This window comes from Spea bombifrons, chromosome 2, assembly GCF_027358695.1.
Source record: "Spea bombifrons isolate aSpeBom1 chromosome 2, aSpeBom1.2.pri, whole genome shotgun sequence".
NCBI classification, from domain to species: domain Eukaryota; kingdom Metazoa; phylum Chordata; class Amphibia; order Anura; family Pelobatidae; genus Spea; species Spea bombifrons.
In genome coordinates, this window is record NC_071088.1 from 136043185 (window position 1) to 136049369 (window position 6185).

Consider the following 6185-nt stretch of genomic DNA (forward strand, 5'->3'; position numbering starts at 1 on the left):
ACCGCTCTGAGTGTGAGGTCTACTGCTTGGTGGTTGCGCTGTTACTCCCAGATGCTTCCACTTTAACAATAATAGCACTTGGTGGACTGGAGAAGAAGTTGACTCATGGCAAAGGTGGCATCCTATGACAGCGCCACGTTTAAAGTCACTCTGCTTTTCAGTATGGATGCATTCTACTGCCAATGCCTGTCTATGTGCTTGAATTTTTACACCTGTTAACAATGGGTATAGCTGAAACACTCAATTAGCAGGGGTGCCCGCATACATTTAGTAACATTAATCTGTAAGCAATATTCCATGGGTTTTATCTAGTGTACTGGACTGTGAAATGATATCGGACAAAAGAGATCACTAGCAAAATACCCAATACTCTAAGAAGAAAATGTAAACACAGTACATAAGGTGCCAATAACACACGTTTGTTTATTAAACAAAATTTTACAATACCACTTATATTACTTGTATACGGTAGCTTAATACAAGGTGATACATCAAAACTGCACAGCATCATGAGGTAATCAGAACAAGAGAAATAAACAGATGAGTGGTGATAAGTGTGCAAACAACTCATACGAGGGACTATTGATCAAGATTGTCTGGTATACTGTGCTTTACATCCGACTTTACTTTTGTAAACAAGCCCTCTTATGATCTGGAGCTCATTTACTGTATTGTATAAAGTCTGTAGAAGAATGATTTCAATTCCTTCCCTTGGAACAAGCAGTTCATACGAGAATTATCTAGTTATTTATTTACCTATACGAGGCAGTCCATAAAGTCTTGTTTTGAAGCCATTTAGAACTCAACTACTTACTTGCAATGGCTACATTACACTCATTAACAAGGAAGACCATTGTGTTGTGATCGCAGGTTGCAAATTGCTATGGCTTTATTTGTTGGTGTCCCTTATCCAGAGAACTATACAGTCGTAACAAAGCTTGAAGAATATATTTAAGGAACTTGATAATAGCCCCGTTGAGGATCATGGCAGAAGAAATCACATTTTAATTATCCAAAACAGTAGGCTACACCGTAGAACAAAATTTCAAGAGAACATATTGCTGAAGAGCAACGATCATGCAAATAAAGACGAGCTTAATGCAATGCTAAACTGGATAATATCTATTCATTACAAAAACATCTTATATTGTCAACAACATGTAGTGATATCATGTGGTTTACAAACACCTATATAAAAGTATATTTCAACCAGTGTTAAAATAGTGTAAAGGTTGGTGTCAGGAATACACAAACTCTGGCCATATGCTGAAGACCACATCTCAACCGCCTTGGGAGATGAGTTCCTCAGTTAGTTTTCTTAAACAATAAATGTTGTGGAAATGATTCAGGAATATTGTGAGAAAGATCCCGCCTGTTAAAGAGGAACTGTCCCCATAACAGCTTTTAGTATAAGCAAATTATATTAGATCTACGGATTGAGCTTTTGGTTGTCAACCAGGGCTGTTTTTTCCCCCCAAAGATATTTAGTTCAAAAATTCACTTTATTAAAGCAGAGACTGTCTGTTGGCAGTCTGTGGCAGAGCCAGCATCATCTAACCAGTTTCCTGTCCTGAAGTTCCCTTCCTGGATAGGATGCCTCAACCTAACAATCAACAACTTAGAGGTAACAATGGGATAATTAAACATGCAGATCCTAGACCGAGGCTCTGTGAAGTTAGGAACTTGATGACATCTTAAACCAAGAAGCCGGTATAGATAACGTCATGACTTTCTCTGGAAATAAGCAAGAAGGCACTGCTTTATTACATTCCCATGCCTTATGTTATTGCTTTTATGAAAACCTAAATCTAAGTAGATTGGATTGTCTGAAAACACTTACTTTATATCACATCAAGAAAGACCTGCATTTAATTTTACTCCACGTGTGGCCATTGTGGTCTTGAAGAGCCCCTCACACATATAGTCCTGTTTTTGGTAGGCATACCTAGGCAGATGGCTCACCTTCTCTTACACAAGATTAGGTAAGTATTGTCACTGGGATTAAAGGACCAATATTGGACATTGCGGGACCTCCACAAGTCCATCAACCACTGCCTAGATACCTTCACGAAGAATAACGGCAAGGTTTTAATCAAAGATTGTCAGCTCTAGTCCTAGTTTGCTATAAACAGACTTCAGAGTTTTGCTATACACGTACACCAAAGAGGCAGTTTTAATATGTAACAATCCATAAATCGGTTAAAAAAACAAAAACAAGCATTAGATATCAATTGCGACAGCTTATATTAAAACTTACAACACTACCATTCCTCAAACTTTGAAATCAAAAAACGTGCATACGGCAAAGTAGTGTTTACTTAAAGGTTTCTTTCTAACATAAGTCTACGATAAATTCAAAAGGTATCAACACTAAATATCTTAATGCTGAATATGCCAAAGAAAAATGTATATCAGTTTAAAAAAAAAAAAAAGAGTGCTTTTAAGTAAGCATTCTAATTTAAAAATAATTTCTAAATAAGACGTATTAGACAAATATGAGAAAATCCATAAACGTCCAGCTTAATGCTGCTGACATTAAGTGCTTATTTTAATAACACGCCTACTCCATCAACAAAATCCATATTACTCTGAGGACAACATATATAGATTTTTTTTATTTTTTTATAACTATAGAAACTATGTACAAATTCAAGCCAATTGCGGGCAGTTTTTTTTTTTGTTTTTTTTTAAATTACAAGAGTTGGGGTAGAATAAAGGGATGAGAGACTATCGAAATATATTTTAAGGTTAGCTTACACGATACAAGTGCCCATTAAGAACAATATAATCTTTAGGAGATAGGACAAGGGCTATGGTGCCACAAACCAAGCGGGTGGCATGTGGGCAAAGCCGCAAACAGTCCACAAACTAGCTTATCCAAGGTTTGATGGAACAAAACTGTCAACATTAACAGAAACATTGTATATCACAAGTTAAATGACACTGAAGACTATCTTTCTCATCTGTAGAGGCCTATTAATGCCATGGATACTTTATTTAACAAGGTGGAACATAGAGTCCTCTGCAGCTCCTCTGTATTTGACCACCATCACCCCCATTAAACCTTAACAGCAAGCCAATGCGGCTGCTATTCCATTTAAACACAATAATAAACAGCAAAGCTTTCATAGAAAAAAAGACATGTCATTTATTCCCATTAACTTAAAGATGCTGTTCCACTGCTATGCCAAATTAACAATTTTATAACTAGATGCGACATTAGAAACATCATGTCTTCGTAGATTTTTGGGGACTGCTTAAGTGTCATGTGACAATAGCAGGCACTGATAGGTTGGGATCTGCTAAGGCCTACTTGCAAAAAAAAACAAAACATTTAATATCTTAATGGAACAGCATCTTTGATGAAGCCCAACCAGCAATTTGCTAAGACTCCATGAAAACTAGGAGGTCATTTATTGGTGAAATGCAAGCTTCCCTTTTTTTAGGCTTTCCTCCCTTATCAATTAGTGCTATATTGTCCACCAGAGGGAGAGAACTGGTGAAACTTGCGGAAATTCAACCGTTCAAGTATAAAACAAAATATCCAAACTGCAGTCAGAGGCTTAGTCCACCATGTTATAGCATACAAAGATGTAACAGGCAAAAAAAAAAAAAATATATATTATATATATATATATATATATATATATATAAACAATATAAACAAATGTTAACTGCAACAAAATGCAAAAAAAAAATAAAGTTAAGTAAATACTAGTAGGACTTTGCATGATGCACGAAACACAGTAAGCAGTGCAATAAGAAAACAAGTGCAATGTAGGCAGCATGCGCCGCCCGATATATACATTCACAGTATGGGCTAAACCCTCCATAGTGCAAAAGCTTCCATCAAAAACACATTCAACAAAATCTCCTGCAAGCTTATAAGAAAGACTTACTAAGGTCTTCTATGAGTAACATTACAGGCAGGAGTAAGATATGACGATTGCTAGTTTAGAAGTATCTATTTCAAGGGTTTCAGGAGGATTTCTCAAGACCCCCCACACAGCAGCCAAATTTTATGCTTTTATTTTATTTTTTAACCCCTTAATGACAAAGCCCGTACACGTACGGGCTAAAAATGCATTGTTTTCAATGGGTTTAGGGACTGCCCATTGTCCTTAAGGGGTTAAAAGCAATATTAAGTTTTTTCCCCCCACAAAAACCAGGTCCTTTGGTCCTTACCGATGGCCGATGTGTCGGACCGGGCCGCTACCCTCAAAGTCGGATAATGCCCCCCACACCTCCTGAAATCTCTTTAAACCTATGAAGACCAAAACGTTACAGCACTCGGACGAAGAGGCGCTTTGCAAAATATGCTTTAGCTTATATCGCAATAAACAATTCACTTTACTTTTAACTGTACAAAAAAGGCAAATAATTTAATAAAGCGAAAAAAAGTGCAGTCATTCCTTGCGACGGTTACATTCGCATTTAAAGAATAGCGACATTGAAACAAAATCCCAGCTTGAAACACTTTACAAGAACAAAATAAAAAAATACATTATAAATTATTATAGTAAATTCAATAAACTACATTCGGCATGAAAAAAAAAAAAAAAGTCTTTCTGCTTTCCGAAAACCTTATTTGGTTTACATATTTTAACCAGAACTACCGTAATTAATCTAAAATTAATTTAATCCACGGTCACACAAAATAAAATGCAGACTTTTACCAAGTTTGGGGGTCTAATGAGCTCTTACAGAGAGTACTTTAATAACTAGCGCAAAGAATATAAATCATTGCATATAAAATATAATATATAATCAGCAAAGTAATGGCAAAAGTGCAGATTAAACAGAAATCTAAGTCAATTTTTGCCTTTGGGATTGGGGCCAATACAGAGCAATCTCCACCCAAAATCCAAACGACGTGGCGGCCATTCATTTGCGTTAAAGTCTCCAGGTGGCAAGCAAAAGTGTACTGGAGCACATCTCGCACGGCTCCGTCCGTGAAGGCATGTAAAAGAGCCGAAAAAAATAATCGGCAGTAAGGATAATCCCATAGGAAGCTCTCCGAAAATACAACACGGGATTCTCAATCTCGGTTTGGTCAAAGGTTAAGAGTCATGGGTGTTGTAGGTCAGAGATAGTTGCAAAGCCATATTCTTACAAGGCACATTTTGCTATTTTTTTCTGGATTTAAGCATAAATTTAATGCGCAACATTGCGGGAACTCGGTTATTCTAATATAATGGAAATACCGCCACAATAACAGCCGAATTTATACCGTTATTCTAAAGTGCATGTCGTTTATCCGGACTCCACAACTCCAGTCCTCAACAGCCGCAAACAGGTCAGGAATTCTGCGGATTCCTTGCAAGTATTTAATTTTAAATTAAAACCTAGCATTACCCAAAATTTTGGCCCTCGAGGACAAGGACTGGAGTTTTGTGTCTTAGTATAAACAGTTGGCTGCTAAGGATTCAGGCTAATAAAACTTTTAATGCAAAAGTTCCGAAAATGTAAGGATTGTCTTTTTTTTTTTTACATAATTTTCTTCTCATCTTTGGGTATTCTTGTCTATATTTTAAGGGGGCCGTAACAACTTGTTTTGGATAGTAAAGCAAATTACAGGAGTGCGGTAAAATCCCATCTTCTAACTCAACTTTAAGAATTTAACAAGGCTGAACGTTCATCTTGTGAAAACTCTCCTGCGGCTGGATTCTCCTAAATTATTAACCCTTGCACTGGTCCCACATTAAAGCTCGACAAACCTCAGTGGCTAATAAGTAATCCCTTAGACATCAGTGGTATATAAAATATATTTAGAAACCGCCCCTGTGCAATGGTTTAAAGATAGGCCAACAATCAATGAGTGGATTATAACGAGGGTCTCTCCGTCCAGATGAACTCCACTCCTGTTCAGCCCAATAAAAAAGCCATATTTACAGCATCCTCGCTTGTACATGCCACACGATTAAACAGCAAAATTATGGTTTTGCACTAAAGCAAGAGCGAGCTTCAATTAAACTGGAAAAAAAATGCTTCAACTATAATGTTTTACAACTACACGCACGAGGGAGGCTGATCATTTCATTTCAGTATGCTTGATAAGGGAGGAACTTAAAGTAAAACGCAAACAATAAGTTAAGACAAAGTCACAACGGAAATACAAACACATTTAAGAAAAGAAATATATCTGTAACAATCCTTTCCTCCGTTCCGCATTCATCCTTCCTACA